The 15,824-nt window shown below is 37.5% G+C and overlaps 1 protein-coding gene across 2 annotated transcripts in view; it reads right to left on the bottom strand.

The window, feature by feature from the left end:
• The window catches only part of tsc22d1 (TSC22 domain family, member 1), a 49,810-nt gene that overhangs the window by 15,384 nt on the left and 18,602 nt on the right, over positions 1-15,824 (bottom strand). The window contains exons 2-3 of one of the 2 annotated variants that reach the window (XR_014207349.1): positions 9,591-9,747; positions 7,219-7,300 (exon numbers count right to left, since the gene is read on the bottom strand). The exons of the other annotated variant lie outside the window; for it this stretch is intronic. The gene's annotated coding sequence lies outside the window, so the exon portion shown is untranslated. Of the gene's footprint in view, positions 1-7,218; positions 7,301-9,590; positions 9,748-15,824 lie in introns of those variants that run through there. 2 annotated transcript variants of the gene reach the window in all.

A 15,824-nucleotide genomic window follows, 5' to 3' on the forward strand; every position in this document is an offset into this window, starting at 1 on the left:
TACGCAAAACCATACATAGACAAATATCCTGTATGTAATTTAGTTATGAAAAATCTGCAGTGGAATGCAGTGCATGTGTAGGAGCGGAGGCCCTGTGGACACAACAGGAATCTCTCCTCCCTCCCGATCGGACGGCACACATCCCTCTTCCAGAACCCCTTTTCTCCATTCAGGCGGAAGAGAACCTGAGGGAGCCTCAAGCATAGCCTGTCCTCTTTATGCGTTACATAACCGCTGCTTCATTCAGCGAGGGGACCCCCGTTCGAACGAATCACTGTGCGGGAACACTGCTCCGCTCCCTCTGCCAGTCCTCCTCTTTGTGCCCATTTGTTTAAACGGGAAGGGGACACGGGCGCAAGGCAAACGGACACACCGCCTCCTTCCGCAGAGCTGGCAGCACAACAGACGTGTGCTGTTCGTGCCAGAGAGCAGTGCTCTCAGTGTAGAGGAAATACACCAAAGACAGAAGTGGCCGCTGCATTCATACACTGACCTAGATATCAGTTAGCAGCCCTGATCACAAACATTTGCGATAACATTTCACATTTGCACTTAAATTCCATTCTAATTTTAAGAGAATATGCAAAGGCAATATTGTAGAGTTTGACTGGACGTGCATGGTTTGATGTCAACAATAATATATATACCGTAAAAGATTAAAGAACTTTAAGGGTGCTTGCCTCCGGAACAAGCAGGAGAAGATACTCTAACTCGCATATGATGATATCGGAGCCGCAGACTTCGAGCAGCCATTGCATGCAAAGGATATGCAACAAAGTACTAAACGTGACTTTAATTTGCATAATATTGATGTGTTTAAACTAGGCATGGGCATTTTTGTTAGTTTTGAGACCTGTCAATGATCGAAATGAGAAATTGAGTACTCGAGTACTCGGGGGTGGGGCATGTGCATGGGGAGCGGGGCTTGTCCGTCATGAAAATTGACCAGATCTGATCACAAATATTTGCAATAACCATGTTTGTTTTTTGTTTACCACATTTGCACTTAAATTCCATTCTAATTTTAAGTGAATGCTGAATACGCAATGCAATATTGCGGAGTTTGACTGGACGTGCATGGTTTGATGTCAACAATAATATATACATATTGAATAATATTGAAGAATTATAATTTTTTGGGTGAACTTTAAGGAGCTATAAATGGCTGCCGCACAGACCTGACAGAGAATCACCAGAGAAGATACTCTGCACAGGGTGATATCTGAGCTGCAGACTTCAAGCAGCCATTGCATGCAAAGGATATGCAACAAAGTACTAAACGTGACTTTAATTTGCATAATATTGCGGTGTCGAAACATTAAGGTGTTCTTAAATGAAGTATGGACCAAGGCTACGTTCACACTGGTCGTTTTTGGGATTGGGTTAGGTCTGTGTGTGAACGTGCAAGCCTGGGGCCTGTACCATGAAGCCGGTTTAGGTGGCTAGCCAGCTATGTTTCAGTTTAGTTTCCGCCAACCCTGGGTTTTAGGTACTATGAAAGTAGCTTGGCTTTATTCGGTGTTCGTCGCCATGGTATCTTACGCTGCACGGCTAACCTGCTCCGGGGCAGGTTATGTTCTGGATTCAAGATCTCAGACTGAAGTTTGACCAATCAGCTGAGAGCAAAGAAACATATAGGTGACGTAACTTATTCCCAGTGTCAATGACTTCACCTTTTCTTCCAAATCCTGTGACATCTCAGCGCAAATTGTTTGACGAGCACTTCGTAGAGAAAGAGTTTTTAGCCAGACAAAATCCCATTGCCTTTCCAGATAGTTACTTATGAAAGATACAGATTTTCCGCGGAAGGAATGTCTTATCTTTGCAAACTTCTTGAGCCGCACATAAAGAACTTAACACGTCGAATTCATGCACTTACTGTACCGCAAATATTGCGTTGCGCTTTTTTTGTTGCAAGTGGTACATTCCTGCACGGTGGGTGACGCACAGAAGCTATAGGGGAAAACACGGTTTGTCGAACCATTCGTAAGGTGGTCCTCGCTCTGCAGGAGTACATGAATAGTTTCATTAATAGTGTTCCCCGGACATTTATCGGCCATGTCCATAAAAGAGGGCTTTTATAAAATTGGCGGTAAGATATATTGATAGGGTGACATCACATGAACACATTTTATGTATTTTATTTTCAAAAAGCAAATTGCACAAATGTACTATACAATATAATACATGTTAAGAATTATTTTAAATCTTTATTATTATTCTGTTAATCTTATGATAGGATTCCCTAGCTTTCTTAGTAGTACAAATACGTTCTATATTTATGTAAAATTATGAATATGTATGTGTAGCCTATGTGTAATATATTTGCATGTATAATTTTTTATATATTATAAAAATAGGCTATAGGCTATATTACACATATAGGCTACACATACATACATCATTTTACATAAATATAGAACGTATTTGTTTAACTTACACATTAACAATCAGCAATCTTTCTCCAACAGTCTTCTCTTGCTTTGGCAGCAGAGACCGTATTGTTTCGAGCTTGAAATACATATTTAAATTCATCGTAATTCTGAATGATTATCTCTTGCTCCTCTGCGGGAAAATATATCGCTCACGCTCTACCCGCGATTGGTTGTTCAGTGTCGACGTCACTCTATGTGCATGCGCGCGTGGAGTAATCATAGCTTAAGGATCAAAGCCTGAGTTGACAGAGAAAGTTGATGAGCTGCATCATGGTACCAATAAAGCCTGATTGCATCGGTTTGGTTTTGTCAACTCAAAACTAATCCTGTAACCCCGAGTTTGTTCAGCTACCTTCATGGTACAGGCCCCTGTACTCTTCCAGTAACCAAATCGACAGTGGCCAAAGTATATCAAAGATGGCGACGTCAATAAAACTGAAAAGTCTAAACACTTTTGACACAAGTATTCAATATGTCCAATTGGCAGCGCTTCTTTTATTGCCTTTTTTTCACATATTTTAGTAATCATCACAAATTAGGTATCATTCGAAAACTTAAACATTCAAAATTCATCCTGTGAAAAACATTTTGAAATCGGACATTGCATTACCATGGAAATGATACTTTAAATCCTTTTAGTGGGCCCCTCCCCCTAGTAGGCAGTGTCATATTTCATATTATAACATTTATTTTAACTTTTATAAATCAAAACTTTTTATAATCTTGACAAAACACTTATTGTCAGAAAGATTCAAGGTTCCATACTTGGCGACTATTTTGTGATAGAAGTGATAGTGACAAATGTATTTATTTGTTGCAGGAGAACGCATCAAAACATTCAAAGGAATGTGGGTTTCACCTGGGGCCGGTTGCACCAGCCGTGCGGAAAATACAACTTAGCCTAGTTTTGACGTAAATGGGCACCAAGTTACAACTTTCACATTACTAAATATTTTTTCATTGCACCATTAAACTTAGTTGAAGCATAACACTAAGTATAAACAAAATATTTAAGGAAGCCAGTAAATGTTGGAATAAAATAGCAGACAGATCGAACTGCATCTTGTTTTATCTGACAGACTTCAATTCTTTAGCCATATGTGATAATGCTGGTATTTACACTCGCTTTGAGATTTTAAGAGAGAAAACAACGTGAATAAATTACTTTGTTAGTGGCTCTTCAACATGAACCCGTCCTAACAGTGTGCATCTTTCCATCGATCCGTGTTGAGCATGTCAAATAAAATCAGTCAAAATTAATATAATTTCTTAAGTTACTTATCCTAATAGATTTTGCTTCAAATACAGTTTATGAATGTTATTTACATAGAAAAACATATCGTATTTAATAGAAAACTTATTTTTACAGTTAGTCATGTGAGGCAAAAGTAGTTAGAATGAAGGATTCACTGAAATTCACGACATTCCAACAACTTCTGCTCACGTATTTGAAACCTGCAACTGGATCATTGAGGGCAAACGTCATATTTGACTACGCATTACTTTACGGAGAGCTTACAACCTACTAGCTACATTCTGCCTTAACAGCAAGTGGTGTAACAGAATAAAGTACAGTTAGTTAGAAACTAGCTAGCCTCTAGTGTGGACTTTACATTCCAATTTAAGAAAAGAAAACCCGTACGAAAGGCTGGTGCAACCCTATTATTTTCGGTATTACGCCTTAACAACATAGGAATACACATTGTGATATCAACTTAGACATATAGCTTTGATTTCATAGCAATTTTAGAGTAAAACCTATTTTGTAAAATATAAATTGTATAAAATAAACGTAGTACAATACATTTGCTTTACAGTAAACTTAAAAATCTATAACTCTTTTTTTTACACATTTTACAAGTGCTTTTACTTCTGCAATAATCTGCTGGGTATCTTTAAAAAGACCAACCAACATTAGGTTATATATTCCAAAAGCATTCATGAATTACAACCATAGTGCATTTTCACATCTATGCTCAAAACGGGGGGTGACAATTTCTTTAAATATCTTACTGACCCAAAACTTTTGCAGGGTTTATACCATGATGATTCAAACAAATTACTGTTTGTGTCACACTTACATAAATGACAGTTGCCAATAATGTTCAAAATGTCATTGAGTAAGTTCATCAGGGTTACAGTACTGAAGATAACAGACACTGAAACCTGCAAAGTTTTTCAGCAATGTAGCCTTGAGCCCAAGACTACCAGATTTAAGAGTGACATGTTTTTCAGGAATCACGAGAGTTTGCTGAACTGGCAGATTGTCTATCATTCTTGATATTTATGATGGAGAGAGCATGTCTGGTCTATGAAAGATGCCAGTTACATCACTCTGTGCTCCTGTAATGACAAGCAAACCTCAGTCGAGTGGCTCGGGTAATGCTTAACATTACTACTGGGAATTGAATTTACCTCTCACGCTAATGGAGCCAAGAAAACCGTGTTTGTTGATGAAGGCGACCTTCGACCTGAACACGATGAACCATAATGCTGTTTCAGAGGAACCTTTTAAGGTCATTGTTTGTGGCGACTTCTTGACCTCACACTGCATGGTTTAGTGTTCAAGCCTGGCTATATTTACCCCGTTCGCTCTTCTCTTCCTGCCACACACCCTGATCACCCCTTCATCTCATTAAACATTCACTCACAGAACCCAATATACCAGATTACTACTAGTTTACGTCAGATGCAAATCCATGACGCCCACATCTTGACTGTAATAGACTTAATCTCTGGGCGCTGTCCCGGGTGTATAAAAAAAACTGGTGAATTGTGTGGCTAGATTAAGATCGATAGATTAAGTCAACATTTTCCTTCCAATATTGGATATGAAGTTATAAATGCAAAAGGTACCAGAAGTCTCAAGTATACCATGTACCAATAAATGGGTTGACCGCTCGCAGAGAAAGACATGCTAGCTGGAGAGAGAAACAGACAGCGATATGGAGGGGGGAGTGGCAGAGCCCAGCCGGTTATAACCGGTCCTCTTGACTCCGAGGAGCTCACGGTCCCTATAGTACAGTTACAAAAAAGGCAGCTGGGTTTCGAATCCCTCAGTTTTCTATTTGTCTTTGTCATTTGCACCCAGCTCTAGCAGCTTCACTTCATGACTACAAGGTCTCAAAGGCCCAACAAAGGTCATACAAAAAGCAGTGCTTAGATGATGACAGCAACACTGAAGCTAAAAACAACAAAGGAACAAAGACAATACAGGGCCGGGCGGCATGATGGTATAATACAGAGTGGCAGTAGAAATGCATCAACTTGTAGAGATTTTGCTACATTGTTTACAGATGGACATATCTGTGTGCCCTTTATTGGGCTGGACCGCTTTATGTAATTCACAATGTGTGGGCGATGAAAAACGTGGATTAAAATATAGAATGCAATTTGTCCTTAAAAAAAAAAAAAAAAAAAGCTAAGGAAGAACTAAAGCAACATTATTGCAGAGCTTTAGCTGTTGCCAAGTAATGTTGCTGCATTCACGTGCTGCATTAATATGATAATGCGGTCACATTTATGTGCAAATATCATTTTACAAAGAGGCTCATCCAGTCAGATTTCAGAGTGGAAACGGTTTAGTTATATTGTTTTTCTACGGTTTTGTTTTCAATTCCAGTGTTATATTATGCGAAGTAGATGTTTCTGCATTGATGCCATATTTATTTAGATATAATGAATAATCTAATCCTGTTGGATGAGTAGATACTATAAGAAACATTCAAATAAAAAGGATAATAAAAAAAAATAATGAAGAACCTTTTCACATGCAAATAAGGAATGGGTAAAAAAAATTTTTAACTACTATATATATTGTTGAATATAATGTATAATAAATGCAATGGGGGAATATTTGGGGGTCCTGATAATAAAATATATATTTTTTTAATCTATTTTGGCTTAATATTGTGATAAGCATCACATCATGAGCTCAGTATCGCAATTTGTATCGAATTGTGGCATGAGTGTATCGTTACACCCCTAGTAAAGTATCTATTTTTTAGTTACGATTTACAAAACAACTGTTAAATTACAAGCAACAATATTTATACAAATGACATATGCCGTTGCAGTTTTATAAAATTACTCTGATATAACATTTCAGTCACACCAACCCATATGAATGTAGTATCTAATAGCTGCTAGTTTATATACTGAGGCACAAAATCAAACAGTACATATAATAAACTCAATAAGGAAATTTAACTCTAAGGAATTAAAATTAAACTCAATAAGGAAATTAAACATGATATTTGTAAATGTACATCATGATGCATAGTTTTCTTTAATATATGCTTAGGGGCTTGAAATATCCTGGCAATCTATTTCACTTAAGTATTTAACATGATATAAATGTAATATAATTTGTGTTAGACCCAATGAACTCACTCCCCCAAAAAACGCCCTTGCCTTGTGAAGAAAAAAAACAACAACGATGAAGTTTGCACAGCAGTTCTAGGAATTCTAGTGCAATGAGCCGTCTTCTTCGCATAAGACGTTTTCCCTGAAGACAAAACTGGAATTCCATATGATTTCAAGGAATGGAGCCAGGCAGGTATACACTAGTAAAACAGATCTAGATTGCACAATAGGTGCATGCAGGAGGGCAGCGTGAAGTAGCTGACGTTGTTTTAGTCATAAAAGTTGAGCATGCAGAAGTAACCTTTCGTTTTTTGTAATTCAAATCTCAAAAACTTCTACAGTATCTCTCTGCATGAGCGAAAGTTGGACGCACAAGATCTAAAGCGGCACTGTTAAAATGACCTTAGAGCTGTGCTGGGGCAGGCAGACGTCATTCTGTGATAAATGTGAGGGAGCTTTCATTTCAATGGACTTTCCAAATGGCACGGCTTCTGACGTACCTGGTGAAACAAGCAGAATGCCGTCTCTGGTGATTAGCGATTTCATACAACACATTTTGAAAAATAACACACTTGTTCAAAACAAACGTAGGTCTGCTTGTGTGTTATTTCTACAGCAACACATGTTCTTAGAAGAAACTGCACAACTTGTTTACTTTTCAGGAAATGAATGAACCTGCCATCTAACTAACCGTAAACAACACTCCTCCATCTCACAGGCTCAGCATAGCATGAAGCCAAGTCAATAAAACACACTGAAAAGGGTTTACATACACAACATCAATCTGACATGAGCTGAGCTTTTTCCAAACAATTAATCTGAAATCAAGTCAAAGAAAACTGAACATTTCTCCTATGGGCATATCTCTGATATGGTCAACACACTCATATGGAGGTATATAGGTTATCAACATAGGCACTGGTTAAATGAATCAGACGCTTCAAAATCATTTAAAACACATGACCTCACACAAAGGGATAAAGGCTTGAGTACAGCTAGAGAGTGTTAGTCGCTACACCAGTTTGGATGGTCACATTTGCCCTCTTGTGTTCATTGGTGGCAACAACAAAAGGAAAGTGCTATGATATATCATAATGCCATATGATAAAGATATTTAGAACCATGTCACTAAGTCACCAGTATCATTTTATCATTTGCATAATTTATACAGTGTTGATCATTTTAAAACTACTAATTTCCTGAATTATTTCTTGCATCTAGAAAGTGAGGCAAGAATCATATCATTAGTGATTTGACCAAATCTTTAATAATTAAACTTCAATGTTGTCCTGCATTTCAATTTTTACAGAGCTCATAATAAAACGAGAAATCAACACTGGCTTGACTTTTCGGAAATGTTGTAAAAGTCATGTGAAGATGACGCTTTTATTACTCAACAGGTTAAGTTATTTTATTTTATTGAACAGATAAATTGCCATTTGTAACTCAGTTCTTGGTAAAGCATTATCTATTATGAAGGGTTGTATTCATCCGCAGTCACGCAGAGCCGAAGCACAACCAAAACAATGTTCTTCCCCAAAATGCATGTAGTTTTGCAAACCCTCTTCACACACCTTGGCAATAGAATATATTATTTTAAAAAACATTTTTTAATTATTTCCCTGCGTTTAGGTTACATTCGGCTCCGTTCACAGACGCTGCTCCACTGCCTCCACATGAACTATCATTTGCATGCGTAGAGCAATCTCTGACTCAAACTCTCAAACTCCATTTCTGCACATGCTGTGAGTTCGGGTTGCTTACACCGTTCATCTGGGAATGCAATGTGCGCCATTTCATCAGATTTGTAAGGAGAATTATTTATAAACCAACGCCAACACAGGAGAATACATCATTATGTTTCTAAATATGCAAACTGTTCATCGTGATTTCAAAATAAGTCTAAACCCTCGCTCTGAGTTTGCATGTTTTGATGTCCATATTTTCTTATTCAAGAATTTACATTGGCTGTAGCATTTCTAAGTTGCCAAATATGAAAGATTAAGTTAACATTTGAATTAAATATTGTTTGGCGAATATTAAACCAGGATTTGATCAACTGTAAAGTGGGACAACACCAGGCTGTTGGTGCCCTCTGCAGGCATTTGTTATAATACATAGGCTAATATACATAAGTTGAATGTCAAAATTATGAAGAAACATTTATAATATAATATTATGCATTTAAGTGTTTTTCTATAAAACTATAATGAGTACTTGATTTTGATACTTTATTTGAAACAACTATTGCTTCATTGTTATTGTTACAAACCCCTTTAGTCTAGAGAGAATAAGGCATGCAACATAGGATGTAACAGTTATTTATATATGCATTTTAAGCCATTTTAAAGGATATTGTTTGCTTAGGTCTGTTTTAACAAAAAAAATTATCCGATTAATTGACAAAATAATCGACCAATTACTCGATTACCAAAGTAATCGTCAGTGACAGCCAATCAGTCAATCAAACATTATATTATGATAAACAAAACACTATTTAAAGCTACAATATGTAATTTTTTTCACCGCTAGGGGTCGCTAGGTTGATGACGCATAAGCGGAATTTTGGAACTTGCCGTCATGCTGATGGATCTAATAATGTTTATGCATGAGTGAATACATTGATGTTTTTTGTGTTATAAGTTATAATGTTATTCTATGTGTTAGTTTGTTGGCTGTATGAGCCTGGCAGGAAGCTAGATCAACATTAGAATAACATACTGATCGTATTCTGACATTTCATCATGTTGAACTACATAACATTGATTCGTTTTATGTACATTTGCTCACCTGTCTAATAAAGCACATGCAAGAGCGGCGTCCCTGTCATGTCGTGACTCGTGAAGCTCTGTCAAGTCGAAGTTAGTCGCGGACGTGGAGCTCTCGGCATCTCGAAAACGCCACACTGATATTGATCCTCGTTTTAGTTCTCCTTTTGTCCCAAAGTCTGCTTGCCATGGTCCATCATGTTTGAACGAAACAACAACAGCGTGAGTGTGTCACTAGATGTAACGCAGTTGTCTACGTCTGCCGCTATGCAAGGATGCAAACACATGTATGGTTAAAAAGAGAGGTGTTATCGAAGCCCTCGCCCCACGGCAAATATGCAGATACTTACATAATTGTGATGAATTTAATCCTTTGTAAGTTATCATTTTGCAGTGTAAGATTACAGTTAACACCTTTAAATATTACATAAATGTATTATGTATTTTTATTAAACTTAGTGAGTGTATAAATCAGCAGCAAAAAGTAATTCTTGAGAAAATCTGCACAGTAATTTTATAAAATCTAAACATGTTAATAAAAACAAATTACTATTAGTACTCTTATAAAATTCAATCAGGCAATCATCCATTTCACAATTTTATATTTATATATGAATGTCAAGAATTCAGAAGTGTATATTTATATAGCCTACACTACACAGAAATAATATACAATTAAATTATGCTTATTTTAAATGTATTGTGCAGGCTAGGTATTAAAAATATAGGCTTTTAATAATCTTTCAGTGCGCAAAACCATGATAATATGAAACGCTTCAAAACAGAGCGCACAAAGCGCGTATGCGCATCGCGGGTGCAGAATGATGTGCTCAAAGCAACATGGAGTCACAGTGTGCAGCGCTGCACAAGTGCGCATTTAAAAGTTCACATTTAAATGTGAATATATCATATTGGAGAGAGTTTTACCGTGCATCCTGCTGTAATCGGACGAGGCGCGCGCGCTGTTTGAATACTGAATGGAGAATGATTGACAGCCGCAGAGGAGGGAAAACGAGTTTCCGTAAACTTTAATTTAATGACATAAATAGACTTCTGTCCCTCACAATAAAAAGCTATGGAATGGCTTCAGATGACTTTGTGAAATTATAATCAAACCCTCTCAGACCCAAGTCACCCAAACTGACGTGAAAAAAGCGGGAGGCGCCGAAAAGCGCGCTGTTTGCATCCCTGACTATGGCAGTACGAGCGGAAACCAGCAAAAAAAAAAAAAAAAGAGATAATAGTAATTATTAAAATATTATAATATTATTATTAATACTACTACTAATAACAATATACAACAAACTAAGATTGATGAGCTGCTGAGTTCGTGAATATTAAACACGTTGTCTGCGTTTGCTCAAACTGATTTGCTGAAATCAAAACAGGGATGGTAATAGATGAGCGCCAGCCAATGAGGTTGCCATTTGCGTGTTAGTTCTGCCCACTACCGGAATTACCAGCATACCTTCTACTTGTTCTTATACGCTGAATAATTACAAATGAACTGCATCATTTTGACAGGAAAATACAACAAAGAATATAATTTACATGTAGCGTGCATAGACTGTAAAAAATATGGACAAAGCGTCTGTGACGTCACCCATAGACTTTCTGAAGAACGGGTTTGAAGCCGTTTATGGGGGGTATGGGCGGCGCCATCTTGGAAAATCTTGGGAAATCCTAACCCCGCCCACCTTCTGACGCAGCGCACGTCACTCGCTCGCTCTGCTACTTCGGTTATCTCTGTGTATATTTAGGCAACGAAATATGTTATAAAACACCATACTAACTCTTTTCGTTTTCATTTAAAGAAATATTAAACATTTTAGCCACACAAATGTGGTTCAGGCAACGCGTATTGATTATATTCACTGCACATAACGTTTGCCTATTTATAAAAAAACAAACAAAATATAAAACAAACCTGCCTCTTTTCGTTTTAAATATAATATAAAAATATTAAACATTTTAATATGGTCCAGGCCATGTGCATTTGTACTAAACAACAGATGTTGCAGTAAACAACATTACAGATCATATTCGTTGTATTAAAATTTAAAATGACAAAACTCAACCCAGTCTCTTTTTGTTAAATTTCAGTTTTATCAATATTAGCTATTATAAAAGTATAAGTAAAAGGTACAAGAAGCTATTCAAATAAAGCAAACAATTCTGTCAAACATACAAAGTCAGCGCTCGATCTAGTCTAACCATACAATGGTAAAGTTAAATAGCTTATAAACTTATGAAACTTCCCCTCAGCCAAACCGATTGGCCAGGGAACAAATTATAGATTTACAAGACCAAAAATCGCCCGTTAGATATAGACAAGACAAATTATATCTCATGTTTAACCACTACAGAGACGTCAGAGTCAGCGGCAAAACGTCAGAACGACTAGCCGAGGAAAGGCTGTTCCAGGCGGGGTACATCGTGCCGAGCGCCCGGTCATCGCTGGATCTCACAACTGGATACAATTTTCATAAATCTTTATAAATAAACCACAGATTTGAGCTTTAAACAACTACATTCTTGCCTGAAAAACCCTTAAAACTACATTTCATGATACAGAAACAGTAGTATTATATGTCAACTGTATTAAAAAAATGGCGCTTCTTATGTTGTCATTCTCCGTGGCGCTGCCTTGTCAGCTGTCAATCAAGCTGTCAATCAAAGTTAACCACGCCCTTATTGTCATACATTTTATATCTAAATACGATCTAACGAGTTAGAAAAAAAATTCACAGCCCTCATGGTTGTCAGGCACTCAGAACCTATCGAAAAATACAATAAAAGTCCATGGGACCAACCTGTAAAAACATGAATTTATGCTGTGAAAACGGACATTTTAACATGGGGGCTATGGACATTTGCTCCCTTTTGGGACCTCGCCCTAGTCGCATTTGTAGAGGGTTGTTTTCTTTTTTAACTGCTAGAGGGACAAAAGTTACACAGAGACCACCTTTAAAATAAAGCAGCAATAACTGAAAAAAAGCAAACCATCACAACACCTGAAAATCATTATATCTGCAATATTACACCCAGGAATCTGTACAGGAATTCATACTTTTCTCAGATGGATTAAAATGATTGGCCTTTTTTTGTTTAGTTTAACACTATAATCTATGGAGAAGTCCTATTTGGATAATTTTTTCAGATGTTTAGAAGTTTTGTGAACCATGAAGATCATCTCATCACCAAATGACAATTTAAAGGTGCTCTAAGTGATGTCACGCGTTTTTTAGGCCAAAACATTTTTTGTCACATACAGCAAACATCTCCTCACTATCCGCTAGCTGCCTGTCCCCTGAACACACTGTAAAAAAACGCGGTCTCTGTAGACACCATAGGCTCCACAAACGGCAACAAAAACAAACTGGGCTCACCCGCACCATGAAAACACAACAAACAGTGCTCCAGCCTATCACCGACCAGAAGTATTTGAGGGTGGGGTTTGGGGGTTAGTGCGCGTGCACATGAAGGGCGTGTGTGGAGGAGAGAGAAGCATAAAGAGGGAAGTTTGAATTATGGCCGACACACGACCTTCCGATGAACAAATTGCAAAGAAGAGGGACAAGGATAAGGAACGCGCGAAGTCCCGAATTTACATCGGAAAAACCCTCGAAAGGTGGCGAGAACTCCGCCGGCAGAAGGGCTTCCAATCCGACATTCAGTTGCGCTGTTTTTGCAGAACAGGTAAATCCATTTTTCTTTCTAAATTGACGTTCATGTTCGCCAAACCAACACAAGGATGTAATTAGCTAGAACTATGCAGTCAGCGTTAGCTTTGGTGAATACAACATAGCTGCTATATGTTTCTAGCAGCTAGCGATCAATCTCTATTGTAAATGGTCAAGCAAATTCACAGTAGGGCGACAATTTGTGTGAATGATTGTTTTCACCCACTGTTTGTTATGGATTTGAATGTTCATTTATAGGCTATTGACAACTTTGACAAAATTTGTTTACGCCGCCGCCGTTGTTTATGCTCACTGGGAAACGTGAAGCTAATGTTATCTTGCTATTATTGCGTCCTTGTATGGGAGCTAACGTTATAGTTATAACCTCAGGTGGCGAAACGATTTTAAGATAATGTTTCTCTTTTTCTGCATTCTGTTCTGCAATATATAAAAGCATTTATCTAACTTGGTGACATTACACATTGAATGAAGTATCAGTAAAACTTAACTTTGTTTTTAGTACTTTGACTTTCCTTTATGCCGGAAGGGAGGGGGAGGAGGGAGGAGACGGGTTGAGGAGGAGGGAGGGTCTAGTTAGCCTCCGTTTTGTTTGACAACAATTCGAATGTCAACACTCCCGGCATCACTTAGAGCACCTTTAACAGTCACACCTATTATATTCAAATTGCCTTTGCAAAATTGGAAACAATCCTAAAACATTTTTATTTTGACACAGACTAGCTCTCCATGAAGCATTTAGTATTATTGTATCATTAACAAGAGCATTTTCTTAGTGCTTTATTTTTTATTACTAGGTTTATCTTTTTTTCTTTTTCTTTTTTTTTATGGTTATCTTCAAGTTGTTTTAGACATCACTAGATGGCACTATAACACCCTACATGTTACTGAGATCAAACTACATGCCTGTCTGACCACATGAGGCTTTTTTTGGGGGGTGAGTATGACAAACACTGCACCAATTATCCATATCCGGCTGTTAATAATGAGAAAACAATCACACATACTTTAACATTTTGGCACTAATGATTCACAAGTATTGTTGCAGTATGAATGGTTTCTGTACGCACTACAGCTGGAAGCACATTGGGCAACTAATGACTTGTAACATCTTGCCAGATTTGAAGTTGATGTCAATGTGCACTTGAAAGAAAGAGGGTGGGGGAAAATTCACCAAACCCAAATCATCCAATTATCATGCTGTATCCTAGGTGTTCGAGTTTGGATGGTTTGTACGATCTAGCCCAGTTTGTGAAGGCACTGCAGGGGTTCCACCAATAATTTTTGGACCTCCAACAAAAGCTTGCTTTTCCATGTAATAAAGAGCTGATTAAATGTTCCCCAAATGGCCATTAGATGGCAATATAAGCAAACATAGTGAAGACAGAGCTACTAACATATTCAACTCATTGCTGCCACATCCACAGATTGTGACAACACTGACCTCTCCTGCCAAAACTCATTTATCAAAAGCCAAAATCATTGTGTCCACCATTTCCAATAAAGCCTCTCAACTATTACATAAACCGAGGGAGGGAATGGCCGCGCTCTAAGAGTTCATTTCAGGTGATGTGGAACAACCGGCCCTAAAACAAATAGAGCTCCTTCATTTGTGTTCAGGTGCAGAACCGATCCCAAAAGCAGAAGACATCCAGTCACACACAGGAATGCTTTTAATCCGAGTGTTTAATTTCTAAAAGATGTTCACGTGAATGAGACCTTGATGCCATCACACTCTGACACAACAATGCTTTGATAAAACTTGTTTCATGACCTCAGCAATGAAAGATATGAGTCAGTCTCTGTCATAAGAAAACTATGTTGCCTGCCCAGTAGCTGAGCACATCGGCATAATTCAACCACATTTAAAGAGATGGCTCACCCAAGAATGAACATCGTCATTTAATCACACTCATGAGTAAAGCTTTCGGAGCTTGAAACTGTTAGAGCTCATTGACTGTATTGACAAAAACAAGATTCAAGATTCTTTTGTGCCCAACAGATTAACGAAGGTCATTATCATGCATGTTTGTAAGAACACGAGGGTGAATAAATGACGACAACGTTTATTTTTTGGTGAACTATATTTTTTAACTGCATTTTTTAAATGTATCTTGCTGGAGCTTTTATAATATAATATAATATAATATAATATAATATAATATAATATAATATAATATAATATAATATAATATAATATAATATAAATATAATATATGTAAGAAGAATTCAAAAAGGATTAAAAGCACATGTAAAAAAAAAAAGAAAAAAAAAAGGTAATAATCATCAGAACTAAAACAGAGATTTAATTGTTCAAACTCAAACCCAGGCACAGACCATAATGTGACAGCATACAAATATCTAGCCTATTCATAGTATGAGGGGCTTGACCTGGCCATCGCTGTGGCCTGAAAGAGCCGGACTGTCGCATCTAGTCCTCATTGACTCTCTTATGCAATACTGTCTGTCCAGGAGCCACAGTCTGTGTTAGTGTGTGTGTGCGACTGTCTCAACAACCACAGGCTCTCTCTCTGCTGAGGCTGAGGGCACAGGAG

The sequence above is a fragment of the Leuciscus leuciscus genome (genome assembly GCF_965113295.1).
Source record: "Leuciscus leuciscus genome assembly, chromosome: 7".
Lineage (NCBI taxonomy): Eukaryota > Metazoa > Chordata > Actinopteri > Cypriniformes > Leuciscidae > Leuciscus > Leuciscus leuciscus.